This window comes from Nerophis lumbriciformis, linkage group LG08 (assembly GCF_033978685.3).
Source record: "Nerophis lumbriciformis linkage group LG08, RoL_Nlum_v2.1, whole genome shotgun sequence".
In the NCBI taxonomy this organism is placed as follows: Eukaryota; Metazoa; Chordata; class Actinopteri; order Syngnathiformes; family Syngnathidae; genus Nerophis; species Nerophis lumbriciformis.
This window is the reverse complement of record NC_084555.2, coordinates 38,180,413-38,199,346: the sequence shown is the minus strand read 5'-3', so window position 1 is coordinate 38,199,346 and position 18,934 is coordinate 38,180,413. Positions and strand designations below refer to the sequence as shown.

Genomic DNA, 18,934 nt, shown 5'->3' with positions numbered 1-18,934 from the left:
CAGAGGCAAAAACTCGGACATGGGAGGAGTTCGGGGAAGTCATGGAAAACGACTTCCGGACGGCTTCGAAGCAATTCTGGACCACCATCCGCCGCCTCAGGAAGGGGAAGCAGTGCACTATCAACACCGTGTATGTCGAGGATGGTGTTCTGCTGACCTCGACTGCGGATGTTGTGGATCGGTGGAGGAAATACTTCGAAGACCTCCTCAATCCCACCAACACGTCTTCCTATGAGGAAGCAGTGCCTGGGGAGTCTGTGGTGGGCTCTCCTATTTCTTGGGGCTGAGGTTGCTGAGGTAGTTAAAAAGCTCCTCGGTGGCAAGGCCCCGGGGGTAGATGAGACCCGCCCGGAGTTCCTTAAGGCTCTGGATGCTGTGGGGCTGTCTTGGTTGACAAGACTCTGCAGCATCGCGTGGACATCGGGGGCGGTGCCTCTGGATTGGCAGACCGGGGTGGTGGTTCCTCTCTTTAAGAAGGGGAACCGGAGGGTGTGTTCCAAATATCGTGGGATCACACTCCTCAGCCTTCCCGGTAAGGTCTATTCAGGTGTACTGGAGAGGAGGCTACGCCGGATAGTCGAACCTCGGATTCAGGAGGAACAGTGTGGTTTTCGTCCTGGTCGTTGAACTGTGGACCAGCTCTATACTCTCGGCAGTGTCCTTGAGGGTGCATGGGAGTTTGCCCAACCAGTCTACATGTGTTTTGTGGACTTGGAGAAGGCATTCGACCGTGTCCCTGGGGAAGTCCTGTGGGGAGTGCTCAGAGAGTATGGGGTATCGGACTGTCTGATTGTGGCAGTCCGCTCCCTGTATGCTCAGTGCCAGAGCTTGGTACGCTTTGCCGGCAGTAAGTCGGACACATTTCCAGTGAGGGTTGGACTCCGCCAAGGCTGCCCTTTGTCACCGATTCTGTTCATAACTTTTATGGACAGAATTTCTAGGCGCAGTCAAGGCGTTGAGGGGATCTGGTTTGGTGGCTGCAGGATTAGGTCTCTGCTTTTGCGGATGATGTGGTCCTGATGGCTTCATCTGGCCAGGATCTTCAGCTCTCACTGGATCGGTTCGCAGCCGAGTGTGAAGCGACTGGGATGAGAATCAGCACCTCCAAGTTCGAGTCCATGGTTCTCGCCCGGAAAAGGGTGGAGTGCCATCTCCGGGTTGGGGAGGAGATCTTGCCCCAAGTGGAGGAGTTCAAGTACCTCGGAGTCTTGTTCACGAGTGAGGGAAAAGTGGATCGTGAGATCGACAGGCGGATCGGTGCGGCGTCTTCAGTAATGCGGACGCTGTATCGATCCGTTGTGGTGAATAAGGAGCTGAGCCGAAAGGCAAAGCTCTCAATTTACCGGTCGATCTACGTTCCCATCCTCACCTATGGTCATGAGCTTTGGGTTATGACCGAAAGGACAAGATCACGGGTACAAGCGGCCGAAATGAGTTTCCTCCGCCGGGTCGCGGGGCTCTCCCTTAGAGATAGGGTGAGAAGCTCTGCCATCCGGGTGGAGCTCAAAGTAAAGCCGCTGCTCCTCCACATTGAGAGGAGCCAGATGAGGTGGTTCGGGCATCTGGTCAGGATGCCACCCGAACGCCTCCCTAGGGAGGTGTTTAGGGCACGTCCGACCGGTAGGAGGCCGCGGGGAAGACCCAGGACACGTTGGGAAGACAATGGCTCCCAGCTGGCTTGGGAACGCCTCGGGGTCCCACAGGAAGAGCTGGACGAAGTGGCTGGGGAGAGGGAAGTCTGGGCTTCCCTGCTTAGGCTGCTGCCCCCGCGACCCGACCTCGGATAAGCGGAAGAAGATGGATGGATGGATGGATGGATGGATGGATGGATGGAGTTCTAAAATACCCCCCCGATAGTATGATAATATTGAACATATTGAATATTGTTATGAACGTGTCGGACAGACAGCTTTTATTCCAAAACACGCTTAGGTTGGGGAACTTTTAGGTTCGAGGTAGCTGTAAAGCAGGCAGGTAAAAGATAAGTTAGATTTTAGGCATAGCAGAGAAAAGCCCTGACTCCTGCAGCATTCATCTATGAGTGTGTACCGGTATATAGAACTTAAAATATTATTTCCCTCTTCGCCATCCTGCATGTCAAGATTTGGACCATGACTGCTGATTGAGAAATGATTAGGGCCTGGCACCAGCTGAAAAATACACTGTGGAGAAAAAAGTGTGTTTATTTTTTTTTTCTTGCAGCCGGGTCTTTGCACAGAGAAATTCATAACATCAGCAAACTTTACCTTCTCTCCTCCCTCACTGTAATGGGGAAGAGGCTTCAGTCAACTAATCACTTGCTCAGATTCTATGAGGGGCCGTTAGGGACATTATTCAGAATTACCTCTTACATACACTACTGAAATGCTCTCACATAAACAACTGAAATTATTTTCTCTCACACACCCTACTGAGACACTCTACTGAAACACTCTTACATACACTACTGAAATGCTCTCACATAAACAACTAAAATGTTTTCTCTCACACACCCTACTGAAACACTCTTATACACACTACTGAAACACTCTTATACACACTGCTGAAACACTCTTACATACACTACTGAAATGCTCTCACATAAACAACTGAAATGTTTTTCTCTCCCACACTCTACTGAAACACTCCTATACACACTACTGAAACACTCTTACACACCCTACTGAAATGCTCTCACATAAACAACTAAAATGTTTTCTCTCACACACCCTACTGAAACACTCTTATACACACTACTGAAACACTCTTATACACACTACTGAAACACTCTTACGCACACTACTGAAATGCTCTCACATAAACAACTAAAAAAAATTCTCTCACACACCCTACTGAAACACTCTCATAAACACTACTAAAATATGTTTTTCGCTTAAGCACACACACACACACCTGGAATTATTTATCACTAGTATGTATAAATGGATTTCACCTGTGTGTGTGTGCCTTTTACACGTGCGTGTGAGAGACAACAATTTCAGTAGTATGTGTGCAAGGATTTCAGTTATGTGTATAAGAGCATCTTACCAGTGTGTATGAGAGAATCTTACCAGTGTGTATGAGCGAGGTTGCATTCCGGTTCCGGTCACCAATAATCCCCGCCCCTTTTCAGACAAGTTACTTGTGAACAATATGTCTGCCTGACTGCCGACAAGTAGCTTAACCGAGGTAAGAGCTCTACTTCATAATTTGAGGGCTTCAGTGGAGAATATAAGAACACTTTCAATGCAGCAAGAGTTGCAGCCAAGCAGCCTGGAGCACTCGTTCCATTGCGAGTTTACACCGCAGCATTATCAAGTGCAACATTCCAGTTTATGGACATCGAAGCAAGAGGAGGAAAAGGTAATTACACATTATTTATTTCTAAATGATTGTTGAATCCCACGAAATGTAACGCAACATGGCATCGTAGTGAGCTAAACAGTTAGCCTTAGTCTGCCTCCACTACAAACAAGTTAGCAACTAGTGTTTCCGCGGCTCCTAAGAGTCTGACATCTATTGCAAACTTGCCGTTTGTCTCGGAGGAAGCGAACAAAAGTACACAGTCAAATCAGCTAGTAATATTTGCAGCGTTGTTGCTATGGTAACATGTCGAAATGTGAGTCACGTCGTGGTACGTCAGTAGCTAATCATATACTAATAATAATGGATTACATTTATTTAGCTCTTTTCTATCGACTAGATAAGGGGTCCCCAAACTACGGCCCGCGGGCTGGTTACGGCCCGCCAGCGTCCAAAATCCGGCCCGTGGGGAAAAAATATATATGTATTATTTTAAATCTGACTTTTCTAATCCATTTTTTGGTGTCTCTGAGTCGCTCAGGCAAATCATATTGTCTAAAAATGCATTTCCCTGTATGACTTATATTGTCCTAGCTGTTTTCATGTGATCTGATTGTTATATTCTTATTTCAGAGTCACCACACAGCTGCATGACCATTTCAACAGGGACGTAATAAACAACCTCTGGATTCATGGAAGTTGGCTTCCAAACAACTTCTCTCCACACAAATATGTTATTTGGAATATTCAATATATTTCACATAGAAACATACTAAATATCCTTTTTTTTTTTTGCTCCAAAAAGATTATATCGTATTATTCATATACGACATAAGGACTGTCATCTGCAGTCTTCTTCAGAAGGGACACCTGACTGCTTGGATGTGTTGCCTATCAGCTCTTCTTATAGGCCTGGACGACCAGGCAGACTACTTGATGGTCAATCGGGGAGAAGCTAATTTTCTACCTCTTGTCCCTTTCGAGGTCGCGGGGGGTGCTGGAGCCTATTCAATATCAGGTAAAAATTCCATTTAATACAAACCCCGTTTCCATATGAGTTGGGAACTTGTGTTAGATGTAAATATAAACGGAATACAATGATTTGCAAATCCTTGTCAACCCATATTCAATTGAACTGCACTACAAAGACAAGATATTTGATGTTCAAACTAATAAACTTTTTTTTTTTTTTGCAAATAATAATTAACTTAGAATTTCATGGCTGCAACATGTGCCAAAGTAGTTGGGAAAGGGCATGTTCACCACTGTGTTACATCACCTTTTCTTTTAACAACACTCAATAAACGATTGGGAACTGAGGAAACTAATTGTTGAAGCTTTGAAAGTGGAATTTTTTTCCTACTATTGTTTTATGTAGAGCTTCAGTCGTTCAACAGTCCGGGGTCTCCGCTGTCGTATTTTACGCTTCATAATGCGCCACACATTTTCGATGGGAGACAGGTCTGGACTGCAGACGGGCCAGGAAAGTACCCGCACTCTTTTTTACGAAGCCACGCTGTTGTAACACTTGCTGAATGTGGCTTGGCATTGTCTTGCTGAAATAAGCAGGGGCGTCCATGAAAAAGACGGCGCTTAGATGGCAGCATATGTTGTTCCAAAACCTGTATGTACCTTTCAGCATTAATGGTGCCTTCACAGATGTGTAAGTTACCCATGCCTTGGGCACTAATGCACCCCCATACCATCACAGATGCTGGCTTTTCAACTTTGCGTCGATAACAGTCTGGATGGTTCGCTTCCCCTTTGGTCCGGATGACACAATGTCGAATATTTCCAAAAACAATTTGAAATGTGGACTCGTCAGACCACAAAACACTTTTCCACTTTGCATGAGTCCATCTTAGATGAGCTCAGACCCAGCGAAGCCGACGGCGTTTCTGGGTGTTGTTGATAAATGGCTTTCGCTTTGCATAGTACAGCTTTAACTTGCACTTGCAGATGTAGCGACCAACTGTATTTAGTGACAGTGGTTTTCTGAAGTGTTCCTGAGCCCATGTGGTGATATCCTTTAGAGATTGATGTCGGTTTTTGATACAGCGCCGTCTGAGGGATCGAAGGTCACGGTCATTCAATGTTGGTTTCTAGCCATGCCGCTTACGTGGAGTAATTTCTCCAGATTCTCTGAACCTTTTGATGATATTATGGACCGTAGATGTTGAAATCCCTAAATTTCTTGCAATTGCACTTTGAGAAACGTTGTTCTTAAACTGTTTGACTATTTGCTCACGCAGTTGTGGACAAAGGGGTGTACCTCGCCCCATCCTTTCTTGTGAAAGACTGAGCATTTTTTAGGGAGCTGTTTTTATACCCAATCATGGCACCCACCTGTTCCCAATTAGCCTGCACACCTGTGGGATGTTCCAAATAAGTGTTTGATGAGCATTCCTCAACTTTATCAGTATTTATTGCCACCATTCCCAACTTCTTTGTCACGTGTTGCTGGCATCAAATTCTAAAGTTAATGATTATTTGCAAAAAAAAAATGTTTATCAGTTTGAACATCAAATATGTTGTCTTTGTAGCATATTCAACTGAATATGGGTTGAAAATGATTTGCAAATCATTGTATTCCGTTTATATTTACATCTAACACAATTTCCCAACTCATATGGAAACGGGGTTTGTATTTCACATAGAAACATACTAAATATCCTTTTTTTTTTTTGCTCAAAAAAGACTCCTTATGTCGTATTATTCATATACGACATAAAGACTGTCATCTGCAGTCTTCTTCAGAAGGGACACCTGACTGCTGTGATGGTGTTGCCTATCAGCTCTTCTTATAGGCCTGGACGACCAGGCAGACTACTTGATGGTCAATCGGGAAGGAGCTAATAGGCAACACGTCACAGTGGTCAGGTGACCCTTCTGAAGAAGACTGCAAATGACAGTCGAATCATCCATCCATCCATTTTCTACCTCGTGTCCCTTTCGAGGTCGCGGGGGGTGCTGGAGTCTATCCAATATCAGGTAAAAATTCCATTGTATATACTGAAAATATTGTCTGACTACAAGAACATTTAAAAAGAAAACTAATTTATCCTCTTTTTTTGACAGAAACTGACTTTGATTCAAACATAATAATTTGTTGAAAAATATATTATTGATATAAATCCTATTGATTATAAAAGACTGATAAATGGCATTTCAGTCCAGCTTCTTCAGCTCTTAAAGTCTTCTCTACGGGAAGAACAGATGGAGTAAGTTTCTCCAAGCTAAATGATTGCTAAAATAAACATATTAGTTATAAATTTAACAATAACACAAGGAACACAATTCATTCTGATATAACTTGTCCACCAAAAAAGGTTGAGTCCCAGAGAAACTTCTTACCTCATATTCATTTAGAAAAAAATTGGACTAAACATAACACATTTAAAATAAAGTTACAATCATGTCACAAATGTTACCTTCTAAATCTCTTCTGTCTAAATTCATCCAGGCTGTTTCTTTAGAATGCTCTTTTTTTTGTCCCATTGAAAAAGAGTCAATTAACCATCAATGTCCAATCTCCCAATTATTCTGGACTGAACTTTCTGTTGTACTGTTTAGTACTTCCAATATACTGTTTAGTACTGCCAATATACTGTTTAGTACATACAATATACTGTTTAGTACTTACAATATACTGTTTAGTACTTATAATATACTGTTTAAGTTCAAAGAAAGGGTTCTGTTCTTACAAGGTCAATGTCATAAAAACTTGAGTATGCTGTCAAACAGCTGTGTCTACTCGGAGTATTACATAGTCCATCCATCCATTTTCTACCGCTTGTCCCGTTCGGGGTCTTATTCATAAATACAATGTTATGTCATGCAAACCAAATAGTTTTTCATTTTATTATCCATCCATCCATTTCCTACCTAAGAAAAAACAATATGTAATGTGTAATATGATGCTTTTATTTGATTTTTGTTTTATACTTTTAACTGTTATTTCTTACATTTCTTGTTTTTTGTTAGTGTTGTTTAAATATATTGTTAAATGATTGAAAATTATGACGAAAATAATTAATTTGAAAATGTTTAATGTCAAATATCTTTGTTATGGAAATAGCTTTAAAGAAAAATGCACCATTCTAGTCATTGCTGTTCGATGGCCTTTTGTTTTCCTCCAAACAGTGAAGTACATATCCTTTTGCTAAGTTTGCAGCACACTACTCCATTGATAGCAGAAAACACAATCTGTCCACGCATGCGTGTAGACTATGTCACTTCCGGAACTTGAACATTTTACGACGGAGTCTGCTACGTCATGTTCTGTGTTATTTTAGTGTTTTGTATAAAACTATAGCTTACCAAGGAGTAAAAGGGAACAATAATATACAAATTAACAGAATGTACATTTAAAAAAGGGAGTATTATTGCCACATTTTCAACCACTTTTACTTTTCTGTCATCGCAATAAATGACGCACAGGGGCACAACTATCTCATCGCACTCCTTTTGTAAACAACGCATTTTAACAAAAATCTATCTGTGGTGTAACAAAAACTAGATTTTTAAATGATCAGTATTGTGAATTGATGTGTTTAATGTAATAGTAAAAAATATTTATTTGCTATTTAAGGCTGCTGTGTGGTTTCAAAATAAATACTGTATTCTTAAGTAACATTTGTTTTGTATGTAATCTTTTATATGTTATTGTTACTCAAATAAAGATTACAAAAGCGAAAACCATGATAACTGGTATGACGGGCATGATCATAACATGTTACAAAGTAACGCGTTACTGTAACGCCGTTAGTTTCGGCGGTAACTAGTAATCTAACGCGTTATTTTTTTATATTCAGTAACTCAGTTACCGTTACTACATGATGCGTTACTGCGTTATTTTACGTTACTTTTGATGTAGTATCGGCTAGAAACAGAAGCGCTGCGGTGTCGTTCTTCTGAATCTTCCTCTGTCACAAGCCGGAGAGAAGAAAAGAGGCGCGGTCTATGTGTGTGTCTGGGTGTGGGTGTAGGGAGGGGAGGCACACACGTAATCTGCGGTTTAATATATGAAACAAAACAAAAAAAAGTTGTTGGCACGTTCAGTCCACACACAGCGTGGTCATGGCGAGCGGAGTAACGGAGGAGCTTGAACGCCCCGCGCCATTGAATCGGTGTGTTTACAGGTGCAGACTCGGTTGTGCAAAACGAGGCTTTTAAACACATGCTGAACGTGCTTGAGCCACGTTACGACATCCCGTCGTGCACCCACTTCAGCGATAAGATTGTGCCAGATCTTTATGAGCAGGAGAAGAAAAAGGTTGTGGATGAACTATCCCGAGCATCATCTGTTGCGCTCATGACAGACGGGTGGACGTCCAGGGGAACTATAAGCGCTCACTTCATCACAGCAGACTGGGAGATGAGAAGACACGCCCCCTCTACGAGAGTCACCTTGCGCAGGTACTGACACAAGCAGTGGAGGAATGGAAGATAAAGATATCCCAGTCACATGTGATAATGTCAAAAATCAAATAATTACAGTGAATGAGGCAGGACTGGGACCACAGATAGGTGCTTTGCATATGTAGTGAATTTGGCATCACAGAAAGGAATCTCAGTCAATAGGATGGAGCGCCTCCTTGGGAGGATCAGGAAGGAGGTTTCCTACTTCCACCCAAGCACAACAACTGCTCATGTGCTTAAGACAAAGCAAGAAATGCTAAAGCTGCCTACTCATAAGCTCATACATGATGTCCCAACAAGGTGGAACGCCACTTATGATATGTTGGAGCAGCAGGCAGCTATATACTCTGCATTGACCCACAACACCCTGAAGACAAATGTCACCCTGTCTGATGATGATGTGAGAGTAGCAGAGGAGGTCCTCCAGGTGCTTAAACCCCTCAAAAGTGTTACATCTCTACTGAGCACTGAAACTTCACCATCTGTGTCAATGATCCTGCCACTGAAAACAAGGATTCTACAATCCATGGCTCCCAAGTGTGGAAGACAGCAGCATCACTCCAGATGTCAGGCTTTATTTTACTACCTATGTTTCAAGGAAGATGATGTGCCTTCTTATGTTGCACTTTAACTTGTTTTTTATTAATGGTCATTGGTCCAAGTTTAAAGAAAGGAGGAATGCCTTTTTATGTTGCACTGTTTTTCATTAATTATGTTAAAAGGAAAATAAAAATGCATGTCAAGTTAATCAACAGATTGTATTATTCTCCAGTGCAATAACAGTACTGAAATGAAGGCTAAAAGGGCATTAATGGTAGCTTTAAAGAAAAAAAGAAGAAAAAAAGAAGTAACTAAATAGTTACTTTTCACAGTAACGCATTACTTTTTGGTGTAAGTAACTGAGTTAGTAACTGAGTTACTTTTGAAATAAAGTAACTAGTAACTGTAACTAGTTACTGGTTTTCAGTAGCTAACCCAACACTGATTCCGGTAACAATGGAATATGGTGACAAGCACTTCTTGCTTCATCCACAACATATGTTCATATAATATTCTTCATTTTTCAGATTCAAGCTTTACGCTGGCGGGCTGTAACCAGACCGTGGGCCGTAGTTTGGGGACCCCTTATGTCAGGGGTGTCAAACTCAAATACAGAGTGGGCCAAATTTTAAAACTGAACAAAGCCGCGGGCCAAGGTTGAACAAATTAACCTTTTAATAGGGACCCAAACAAGTTTTGCATTGAATATTGAACAAGCAAGGCTTATATAACTTTATAGTGACATGCAAAATCGAGTTTCAAATAATAATAATAATAATTTAAAAATATCAATGGCATATCAAATACAATTTAAATAAAAATGTAATGCATCTTTTCTATTTGCAGCCTTCATTAACTTTTTCCGCAGTCTAATAAATTTGAAAATAAAATAATAATGAATAAAACAACCATTCAGGACTTTAAACTGCTCAGTTTGCAACACACTGATCTAATCTGATGTGCCCAAGCCAGATACCTGCCATCTTTTCTTGGATGCTAGTTCATTAATGTCGGGGCTCAGGCTTTGAGCTGAGGCAACCTTCATTATCGAACGAAGGTGTTCAACAGTCATTATATCTCGTCCACCCGGACCACAGTCTTGGGGGCGTGCCTTAAATGCAAACACACCTACAAACACATTTCGGGAGAACATCTGCACCGTAACACAACATAAACACAACAGAACAAATACCCAGAATCCTTTGCAGCACTAACTCTTCCGGGACGCTACAAAATACACCCCCGCTACCACCAAACCTTCCCCCCACACACACACACCTTGTAGCGTCCCGGAAGAGTTAGTGCTGCAAAGGTTTCTGAGTATTTGTTATGTTGTGTTTATGTTGTGTTACGGTGCGAATGTTCTCCCGAAATGTGTTTGTCATTCTTGTTTGGTGTGGATTCACAGTGTGGCGTATATTTCTAACAGTGTTAAAGTTTTTTATTCAGCTACCCTCAGTGTAACTTGTATCGCTGTTGATCAAGTATGCCTTGCATTCAATTGTGTGTGCGTGCAGAAGCCGCACATGTTATGTGACTGGGCCAGAACTCGTTAGACTGGCTGAAAAGCAGACCTGACGATTTTCGGGAGGGGCGCTGAAGTTTAGAAGACTCCCGGGAGGGTTGGCAAGTATTAGAATTAGCGGTGATTGCGGTGTTACCGCGGCACCGCCGCGATATATAATCGGCGGGCCAGCTTTAGTGTTAATTTGATATCGCCTCAAGGGCCAAGTGAAATTACACGGTGAGCTAAATTTGGCCCGCGGGCCAGAGTTTGACACCCATGCCTTATCTAGTCGATAGAAAAGGGCTAAATAAATGTAATCCATTATTATTAGTATATGATTAGCTACTGACGTACCACGACGTGACTCACATTTCGACATGTTACTTGCCGTTTGTAATAGATGTCAGACTCTTAAGAGCCGCAGAAACACTAGTTGCTAACTTGTTTGTAGTGGAGGCAGACTAAGGCTAACTGTTTAGCTCACTACGATGCCATGTTGCGTTACATTTCGTGGGATTCAACAATCATTTAGAAATAAATAATGTCTAATTACCTTTTCCTCCTCTTGCTTCGATGTCCATGAACTGGAACGTTGCACTTGATAATGCTGCGGTGTAAACTCGCAATGGAACGAGTGCTCCAGGCTGCTTGGCTGTCGGGAGGAGAAAGGCACCGCTGTATTGCCGCTCAGGTATCGCGTCATGCAGGGGCAACCCACGGCGGCAGCCCGACCCTTGTTGCATTGAAAGTGTTCTTATATTCTCTGCTGAAGCCCTCAAATTATGAAGTAGAGCTCCTGCCTCGGTTAAGCTACTTGTCGGCAGTCAGGCAGACATATTGTTCACAAACAACTTTCCTTTAAAAAAATAAAATAAAATTGTCTGAAAAGGGGCGGGCATTATTGGTGACTGGAACCGGAATGCAACCTCGCTCATACACACTGGTAAGATTCTCTCATACACACTGGTAAGATGCTCTTATACACATAACTGAAATCCTTGCACAAATACTACTGAAATTGTTGTCTCTCACACATACGTGTAAAAAGCACACACACACACAGGTGAAATCCGTTTATACATACTAGTGAAAAATAATTCTTGGTGTGTGTGTGTGCGTGGGAGAAAAACATTTCAATAGTGTTTATGAGAGTGTTTCAGTAGGGTGTGTGAGAGGAAAACATATTAGTTGTTTATGTGAGAGCATATCAGTAGTGTATGTAAGAGCATTTCAGTAGTGTATGTAAGAGTGTTTCAGCAGTGTGCATAAGAGTGTTTCAGTAGTGTATAAGAGTGTTTCAGTAGTGTGTGCGAAAAAGATTTCAGTTGTTTATGTGAAAGCACTTCAGTAGTGTATGTAAGAGTGTGTCAGTAGTGTGTATGTAAGAGTGTTTCAGTAGTGTGTGTGAGAGAAAACATTTTAGTTGTTTATGTGAGAGCATTTCAGTAGTGTATGTAAGAGTGTTTCAGTAGTGTGTATAAGAGTGTTTCAGTAGGGTGTGTGAGAGAAAATAATTTCAGTTGTTTATGTGAGAGCATTTCAGTAGTGTATGCAAGAGTGTTTCAGTAGTGTGTATAAGAGTGTTTCAGTAGTGTGTGTAAGAGTGTTTCAGTAGGGTGTGTGAGAGAAAACATTTTAGTTGTTTATGTGAGAGCATTTCAGTAGTGTATGTAAGAGTATTTCAGTAGTGTGTATAAGAGTGTTTCAGTAGGGTGTGTGAGAGAAAATCATTTCAGTTGTTTATGTGAGAGCATTTCAGTAGTGTATGTAAGAGGTAATTCTGAATAATGTTCTAACGGCCCCTCATAAGATTCTCTGTCCTCTCTCATCGTCCTCTACTTTTCATCCATCTCTCTTTTCCTCTGTGTCCCTTTCACCGCCAGCCTCCCTGCTCCTCTATCATGTGTTCACTAAAATAGGCCCAGCAGCTTTTCTGCAGCCTTTTGTCCCCGCTCAGGGAAACGTTTGGCACACAGAGGATCGTGTTACAACTTTCATTTCCTGAATGTTTTTCTTTTTTTCTAGCATGCTGGAACCAAGAAGGGTATTTTGTCCGGCCCTGCAGTACAAAGATGAAGGGCAAAGGGAGGGAGATGGCAGCTCAGATTCAGGGCGCTGTCAATCCAACTTTGGCAAACAAATAAGTGGACATAGCTGCAGGGGTGTAAGGAAGGTATGGCTGCAGTGTGTTAGAAAGGAGTCGGTCCTTCAGCTATTTGTGAGCCTGATGGGTGAGGTGATGCCCGTAGGGAGTGTGAGGTAGATTTCATTATCCCATACCCCTTACTCTTGGTGTGTCGGCTATTCCTGCCCCTCCCTAAAAACACTAGAGCCAGAAGCGGGGTCTGCTTGGGTATTTCATGAATACTTTAGAGCATTAGAAGTAATCAATTATTGATCACATTGATATATTATTCCTATAACATATAAATGTAATTTTTATATAATAAAGTAACCCCAATGTTAAGCTACTTATTTCGTTGTTGTATGAGAATCGATATACTGCAGTGGAGGGATGGGTACCTTTCACATTTGAATCGATACGGTACCAATTCCCAGTGCCTGGGCATTGATAATGGTCCTCCACGGTACCAATTTTCAGGCGGAAGGCGGGGTGCACCCTGGACAAGTCGCCACCTCATCGCAGATGACATGGCACCCCAAACGATGGTTTGGGTTGGTTTGGTTTGCATTTCCTTTGGAAATCGAGGTCCCAGAGTCTGGAGGAAGACAGGAGAGGCACAGGATCCACGTTGCCTGAAGTCTAGTGTAAAGTTTCCACCATCAGTGATGGTTTGGGGTGCCATGTCATCTGCTGGTGTCGGTCCACTCTGTTTCCTGAGATCCAGGGTCAACGCAGCCGTCTACCAGCAAGTTTTAGAGCACTTCATGCTTCCTGCTGCTGACCTGCTCTATGGAGATGGTGATTTCAAGTTCCAACAGGACTTGGCGCCTGCACACAGCGCAAAATCTACCCGTGCCTGGTTTACGGACCATGGTATTTCTGTTCTAAATTGGCCCGCCAACTCCCCTGACCTTAGCCCCATAGAAAATCTGTGGGGTATTGTGAAAAGGAAGATGCAGAATGCCAGACCCAAAAACGCAGAAGAGTTGAAGGCCACTATCAGAGCAACCTGGGCTCTCATAACACCTGAGCAGTGCCAGAAACTCATCGACTCCATACAACGCCGCATTAACGCAGTAATTGAGGCAAAAGGAGCTCCAACCAAGTATTGAGTATTGTACATGCTCATATTTTTCATTTTCATACTTTTCAGTTGGCCAACATTTCTAAAAATCCCTTTTTTGTATTAGCCTTAAGTAATATTCTAATTTTGTGACACACGGAATTTTGGATTTTCATTTGTTGCCACTTCAAATCATCAAAATTAAATGAAATAAACATTTGAATGCATCAGTCTGTGTGCAATGAATAAATATAATGTACAAGTTACACCTTTTGAATGCAATTACTGAAATAAATCAAGTTTTTCAAAATATTCTAATTTACTGGCTTTTACCTGTATATGTGTGTGTGTATATATATATATATATATATATATATACAGGTAAAAGCCAGTAAATTAGAATATTTTGAAAAACTTGATTTATTTCAGAAATTGCATTCAAAAGGTGTAACTTGTACATTATATTTATTCATTGCACACAGACTGATGCATTCAAATGTTTATTTCATTTAATTTTGATGATTTGAAGTGGCAACAAATGAAAATCCAAAATTCCGTGTGTCACAAAATTAGAATATTGTGTAAGGCTAATACAAAAAAGGGATTTTTAGAAATGTTGGCCAACTGAAAAGTATGAAAATGAAAAATATGAGCATGTACAATACTCAATACTTGGTTGGAGCTCCTTTTGCTTCAATTACTGCGTTAATGCGGCGTGGCATGGAGTCGATGAGTTTCTGGCACTGCTCAGGTGTTATGAGAGCCCAGGTTGCTCTGATAGTGGCCTTCAACTCTTCTGCGTTTTTGGGTCTGGCATTCTGCATCTTCCTTTTCACAATACCCCACAGATTTTCTATGGGGCTAAGGTCAGGGGAGTTGGCGGGCCAATTTAGAACAGAAATACCATGGTCCGTAAACCAGGCACGGGTAGATTTTGCGCTGTGTGCAGGCGCCAAGTCCTGTTGGAACTTGAAATCTCCATCTCCATAGAGCAGGTCAGCAGCAGGAAGCATGAAGTGCTCTAAAACTTGCTGGTAGACGGCTGCGTTGACCCTGGATCTCAGGAAACAGAGTGGACCGACACCAGCAGATGACATGGCACCCCAAACCATCACCCAACCATGCAAATTTTGCATTTCCTTTGGAAAGCGAGGTCCCAGAGTCTGGAGGAAGACAGGAGAGGCACAGGATCCACGTTGCCTGAAGTCTAGTGTAAAGTTTCCACCATCAGTGATGGTTTGGGGTGCCATGTCATCTGCTGGTGTCGGTCCACTCTGTTTCCTGAGATCCAGGGTCAACGCAGCCGTCTACCAGCAAGTTTTAGAGCACTTCATGCTTCCTGCTGCTGACCTGCTCTATGGAGATGGAGATTTCTAGTTCCAACAGGACTTGGCGCCTGCACACAGCGCAAAATCTACCCGTGCCTGGTTTACGGACCATGGTATTTCTGTTCTAAATTGGCCCGCCAACACCCCTGACCTTAGCCCCATAGAAAATCTGTGGGGTATTGTGAAAAGGAAGATTCAGAATGCCAGACCCAAAAACGCAGAAGAGTTGAAGGCCACTATCAGAGCAACCTGGGCTCTCATAACACCTGAGCAGTGCCAGAAACTCATCGACTCCATGCCACGCCGCATTAACGCAGTAATTGAGGCAAAAGGAGCTCCAACCAAGTATTGAGTATTGTACATGCTCATATTTTTCATTTTCATACTTTTCAGTTGGCCAACATTTCTAAAAATCCCTTTTTTGTATTAGCCTTAAGTAATATTCTAATTTTGTGACACACGGAATTTTGGATTTTCATTTGTTGCCACTTCAAATCATCAAAATTAAATGAAATAAACATTTGAATGCATCAGTCTGTGTGCAATGAATAAATATAATGTACAAGTTACACCTTTTGAATGCAATTACTGAAATAAATCAAGTTTTTCAAAATATTCTAATTTACTGGCTTTTACCTGTGTATATATATATATATATATATATATATATGTATATATATATATATATATATATGTGTATATATGTATGTATAATGTATGTATATATGTATGTATATATGTATATTTATATTTTTGTTGTTGTTGTTTTTTAAATATTATTATTTAAAAAACAATCTTTTAAAATGTATTATTATTACTGAGCTGCGTTGTCCAGTTGTTATCTTGTTTTCTTACACTTGTGTGACTCATTTGCAAGTGCTGTACAGTAATGTATGATATAGTAGACTTTGCATGCTGTTGCAATTCCATGTGGAACGGAAGTATTCTTTGCCATTAAGTTGAGGGTGCCAGTCTTGTCATTTGTTGAGTCTTACAAAGTATTATATTTACAAACGTATTACACACCAGCTGTTTGAATGTATTGTGCATCTTAGTTGTTGTTTTCATTCCCAAATTTGCAGGTATTTAATTTGCCATGTGAAATCACTAATGCAAATTGGTTGCATGTCTATGTCAAATCCAATGTAGTAAATTAGCATTGAGCAAGCACAATTAAAAAAGGGGACTTGTACTTCGGAGCACATTCTTCTTGCTTTGTTGTCATGAAAATGTGTAACATTACTCTGTCTGCTCTGAGTACTTGACTTCTTGTTTCCCGGCCGAGTGCTTGAGCTAGTGCTGAGTCTGCAACTGGACGTGACGTCTAGAGCAACAAAGTATCGAAATATGGCACCTTTTTTATTTATATGTGAATCAGTACCCAGTAGTACCGACGGACACGGAGTCACTAAAAGTACTGAATTTGGTGTTCATCCCTATACAGAGGTACACGTACTCTAATTTACATGTAATTTGAGATACGAGCTGTCTCTAGGCTTTTTTTATGCTCTAAATTGCGAGCATACATTTGAGTTACGAGCCTCCCTGCCGCCGGTGGAAGTAGTAATTGTCCAGAGCCCCCATGTTGTTTGTCTATCTGTTTTGGCCCTTCGATGAGGTGGCGATTTGTTCAGGGTGTACCCTGCCTTCCGCCCGAATGCAGCTGGGATAGGCTCCAGCCACCCCCGTTACCACAAGAGGGACACGCAGCAGATTGTAGATCTTTTACAAAATATGGCCGGAGTCTCTAGAGAAAAGCGCTATATAAATACAATTCACTTCACTTAACTTCCTTAACATACAAGCGGTGCTGCTGTGAGTCTGTCCCCTCAGGCTGTCCTCAGTCTACTGAATGTCTGCTCTTAGACATCTTGTACTGAAAACACATTTTGTTGTACTTTTAAATGCAATAACAATTAAGTCCATTCCATTCGCGTCAGAGCAGAGAGGAGACGCCAAGCTGTGCAAAGCTGCTGGTGTTTCTGCCTTGGTTGAGATGTAAATGTTTCATCACTGTCATGCTTCAAATAAAAACAAACCTATCGTTCATGTTAATGAGCCAGTCAATAGATTTGGTTCGTTTGTGAATATCACAACGCTTCAGTCCTCTGATCAAGTTTAATACTCAGAACATTTTACGACGTAGAACAAAGAAAATACAATTTAACTAAGAATCAACAGAATAAAATTAATTTACAGTTCTAATCATGATTTGCATTTTTTAACTTGCACATCTTAATTTATTTTTTATTTTAAGTTTATGGATTTCAATGCCTTGTAGTTGATAATTCTACCATTTCCTAATAATAAATATGTCTATTTAAAAAATAAACACATGACATGACACATGACAGTTTAATTTTCTTTTCACCATGCAAAGCTTCCTTCTGCATCGAATCGTATGGCATCGAATCGTTTTGAATCGTATCGAATCGTAATGTTTCAAAAAGTATTGTTAGTGAATCGTATCGTAACCCATGTGTCTAGATTCATATCGGATCACCATATAAGGTAAAGATGCACATGTTTAGTGTCAGTGTTCCGGATATGAACTGAAACTTTATTATGTCAGGCTTGTCACTGACAGTTTGGTTATGTTTTAGTTTCCCCTGTTTGTGTTTTATTTCCTGTCAACGCTCTTATTTTTGTTCAGTTTCCTGCTTGCCTCCCTTAGCGCTGTTTCCCCTTAGCTGCGGCTGATTGGCACCTGGCCACACCTGGTGTCAATCAGTCGGCTGCTATTTATACCTGCCTTGTCCTCCAGTCAGTGCTGAAGTATTGTTTGCTGTATGCTGTGGACTGCTTGTCCAGTTCTCCCTATTTCTTGTATGCTGTGAGCTATTTTCTGGTTCCTGATTCCTGTTCCTGTTCCTGTTCCCGTTTGCTGTTTCCTGCCTCCTGGTTCGTGTTTTACCTGCATTTTTTGGACATTACAACCATGTTTTCCTGCACCAAGCCTTCCATCTCTGCATCTTGGGGTTTGTCACCACCACTTCCTGACATATTAGTCATATTCCTAAACACTGACTTAGATTACAACTGACACAGTAATCCTATTGTAAATATAAAACAAATACTTATGACATTGACCATCAGTTTTTTCGTATGTAATTCACCAACAGTACATTAACTGTCATGTCTGAATATACAATTACTTGAAAATATAAACTGAACATTTGACTGTACAATAGTTTTTCATCAAGCTTATGTGGCTGTTGGTGTATTCACAATGTTAGCACCTTTGCTTCATTATCAAACAGATATGAATGGAGGAGATTTATTGAAGACATTTATTAATTTTGAAGGAAGAAAATTAGCTTAAAATCCTTTATAAAATGTTTTTATGTACTCTCCTAAATCTCCTATTTTCATTTTAAATGTTTTCCAATGGGGCAGCACGGTGGAAAAGGGGTTAGTGCGTCTGCCTCACAATACGAAGGTCCTGAGTAGTCGTGAGGTCAATCCCGGACTCTGGGTCTTTCTGTGTGGAGTTTGCATGTTCTCCCCGTGACTGCGTGAGTTCCCTCCGGGCACTCCGGCTTCCTCCCACCTCCAAAGACATGCACCTGGGGATAGGTTGATTGGCAACACTAAATTGTCCCTAGTGTGTGAATGTGAGTGTGAATGTTGTCTGTCTATCTGTGTTGGCCCTGTGATGAGGTGGCGAC

The 18,934-nt window shown here is 41.5% G+C and overlaps 1 long non-coding RNA gene across 1 annotated transcript; it reads left to right on the top strand.

The window, feature by feature from the left end:
* Window positions 1-3,123: 3,123 nt before the first annotated feature.
* Window positions 3,124-9,418, top strand: LOC140678979 (uncharacterized). Its single transcript, XR_012050563.1, has 4 exons — window positions 3,124-3,168; window positions 3,232-3,342; window positions 3,916-4,300; window positions 5,980-9,418. It is a non-coding gene; the product is annotated as an uncharacterized lncRNA (long non-coding RNA).
* Window positions 9,419-18,934: the final 9,516 nt, after the last annotated feature.